Source organism: Chinchilla lanigera, unplaced genomic scaffold, assembly GCF_000276665.1.
Source record: "Chinchilla lanigera isolate Chin_1 unplaced genomic scaffold, ChiLan1.0 scaffold00039, whole genome shotgun sequence".
Lineage (NCBI taxonomy): Eukaryota > Metazoa > Chordata > Mammalia > Rodentia > Chinchillidae > Chinchilla > Chinchilla lanigera.
This window is the reverse complement of record NW_004955440.1, coordinates 15,100,302-15,103,841: the sequence shown is the minus strand read 5'-3', so window position 1 is coordinate 15,103,841 and position 3,540 is coordinate 15,100,302.

The following is a 3,540-nucleotide window of genomic DNA, read 5'->3' as shown; positions in this document are numbered from 1 at the left end:
TTGTTCTGTTTGGGGTGGAGTTCTGATATTGCAGTTTGCTCCTTTGTCTTGTCATTTTCAATGCTGGAGGTGGAGCATCAAGCCTCACCCTTCCCTAGCAGTTCACTGAAGCTCCCTAGCATCCCTAGTTTTGCTGGGGAGCAGACTTGCCCCGTGATGGTAGCAGGAGATGGGCTGCCCAATCTGGGGTTACCAGACAGTTAGTGGATTGTATCCAGCTCACCTGGGGCTTAGACATGAACTGAGATGGTGGTGGAATGCAGGCACCAGGTCTGCGATCCTCAAGCAGCTGGTGGAGTCCACAGGGCCCAGATGTGAACCAAAGTGGTGGCAGAATGTGGACCCTGTTGCCTTGTTCTTGAAAGAAATTTTTATCATGTATAGATCTAAGCAGAAAAATCTTTCTTTTAGTACTTTAAGGTTTTTTGTCTACTGTCTTCTCACTTGCTTTACTTTCTATGAGAAATCTGTAGTCATTTTTATCCTTATTCTTCTGTTTCTGATGTATTTTAACTATCCAACTGTTTCTAATACTTTTATTAGTTGTGACATTTTGATTATTATGTATTTTGGTACAGTTTTATTTCTGTCTCCTATGTTTTACATCCTTTGTGCTTCTTACATTTGTGGCTTTATGACTTTTATAGTCATTTTCCTTTCAAATATTTTTGTTCTCCTGCCCCTTTGCAAACTGCAATTATATGTGTATTAGACTGCTTGAAGTTTTTTCCTAATTTATTGACACTCTGCTTAGCATTTTAATTCATTTTTCTTTTATGTTTCCTATTGGATAGTTTCAGTTTAGATAGTAATATCCAACTTCACATTGATCTCATCCAATGTACTTTTCACTTTAAACTTTGTAGTTTTTATCTTTAGGAATTTGATTTGCATCCTTTATCTTTCACTTCTCTACTAACACTTCTTAGTCTTTCTTCTTGCATTTCTAACACAGAGAGTATAGTTATAATAACCAATTTTTTTGCAGGGGGGGTTCCCAGTACCAGGAACTGAACTCACAACCTTGCACTTGCCAGGCAGGCGCTGTGCCGCTGTGCCCCCAGCCCCATAATAACCAATTTAATATTCTATTTTATAAGTTCTGTAATTTGTGTCAGTTCTTGATCAGTTATGTTTGACTGATTTTTCTCCTTATTTTTCTTTGCATGCTTAGTAATATCTGGTTGGGTAGAAGAAATTGAGATTTTATTTGTACTGAATATTTTGACTTTTTAAATAAATATTTTTGAACTTTGCTCTGGAGTGCAGTTAAATTTCTTGGGAACAGATTGATCCTGCCAGGCTTTACTTTCAAGCTAGTCTTTTTGTTAGGTGAGATTAGAGCAGAATTTAGTCTAGACCTAATTTTGCCCTATTACTGAAGCTGTACTTTGAATACCTGGTGTTCCATGAATGATTAGGTCTGGCCAATAAGAATAAGAACTATTCCCATTATTTATGATCTCCACTCATTACCCCCTCTAATACCTGCAGGTGATTTTTCCTTCTCTTTTGAAGTATCTTAAGTCATTTTCTGTTGCTCTAACAAAATACCTTGAATCTGGTAATTTGTGAAAATAGTTTATTTCTCTCACAGTTCTAGAGACTGTGAAGTCCAAGACATGGCAGTGACACCTCTTGACATCTGATGAGGACATTCTTGCTGCATCATAACATAGCAGAAGTCATCTCATGATGTGACTGAAAGTGTGCTACGTAGGTTTTATTTCCTCTTGTTATAAACCCACAAATACTATCGTGGAGGCCCTACTCTCATCACCTCATCGAAATCTAATTATCTCTGAAAGGCTCCACTCCCAAATGTCATCAAAGCATGAATCTGGGGATTAAGTTGCTAATACCTGGCCTTTGGGGGGACACACTCAAACCATAGCAAGTAGTTACTTACATGCAGACATTGAGCAACACTTGGCTACTTTAGAAAAGTCCTCTCTAGATCTCTAGTTTTCTCACTGTACAGTTGTTTCCTCTGCAGCATTTTGGTCTGTCCTGACTCTTAGTTCCATTTCCTAACCCAAGGAGGTGTCCAGGCTTTGCACAGGTTGTCCCATCTTATGCCACACTTGGAAATGTTCTAGGGAATAAACAAGAGCGATTGTAGGATTTACCTCATTTCTTTCCTCTCTCAGCCATCACTGACCTTCCTTATTTGATGCTCCAATGTCATATACTTTGTTTATGTTTTTATTCAGCTCAAGTGGGAGTTAAATCTACTCCCTGTTATTCCATATTGACCACAAGCAGAAATCTCCTCAAATACATTTTTAAAGTAGAGAATTTAATTTACATAAAGAAAAATTATGAACTTAATGATTAATGTCATATGACTACAGCAGAAACAATGAAAGTGCTTTATAAGTGAGCAAAATTTAGGAAATACCTGTCAACCCCGAAACATTCACACTAGAAGGGAAGTAACTGAGGGTAAGATTGAGCAAGAGATGCAATGATACCCACTCAGTTCCTTATTGAGAGAACTAAAACAAATTCACTTTTCCTCCCACTGTGACCAGTTATCTTGTCAATATTTCACTGTCTTCAACTGTATCAAAAAAGGATTTGGTGTTCATAAAATATAGCTGACCAAAGAATAATGCCTTTGCATTAAAAAGCCACAAATAATCAGCCAGTGGTTTAAATTGTTCAGCAATAAAAACAACCTCCTTACAGACCCTTCAAGGACAAAATTCCTTCCACCAGATGGGAGCCAGCGGTCAGACAGATACTTTCTGTGGTGCTGCTTGTCCTCCTCCTCCTCACAAAAATGACAGACTTTACAAGGTGACGTGACCCTAAACTAGTGTCAGATTCTATCCTGTAACACGAGACAAACCTTTCCTTCCCAAATGAACTTCCAAATGAACTGAGTCCTTCACAGGGAGAGAATCTCAAACTACTCCCAGAGCAAAGCAGTACAACTAAGAATTGGAGTTTCTACTGCTTCCAGGAGCTTCCTCTTCACTAGTGACCTAAAGAAGCTGTACCATCATCATCCCTATCAGTGCTTCTGCCTTTCTAGTTTATATCATACAATTAGCACCTCGCTCTGTCCCACTCCTCCATACTTGACTCTTTATCACTTTGTTTTTGTCACTATAAAAACAGTTAATTATCACATTGTCTTCTCACTAATTACTATTTAAAATCATTTTGTTTCCCCAACAAAGTTTTCAACTTTTGTGAATAGAGTATTGAAACTCTTTAGCATACCATAATAACTAAAATAAGCCTAAGTACCTAATAACTAATGCTTATCTAATCAGTAATCAACTGTTAGTTTTAAAACCCACACCAAAAATAAAGCAAAATTGGATTATGCCTTTGTTTTTTTCTCCTCAAAATTAGATGTTGCCTCAGAGGTACTAAAAAATATTAGATTATTTGTTATAAAGTCTTTTGTTTTTCTTTTTAAAGTCCTATTAGGAACCTGTTATGGTCTGGGGTGGTTTGTGTGTGTTCCTGAAGTGCTCATGTGTTGAAATTTAATCTTCATTATGAGGCAGTAAGGGAATGAAAACT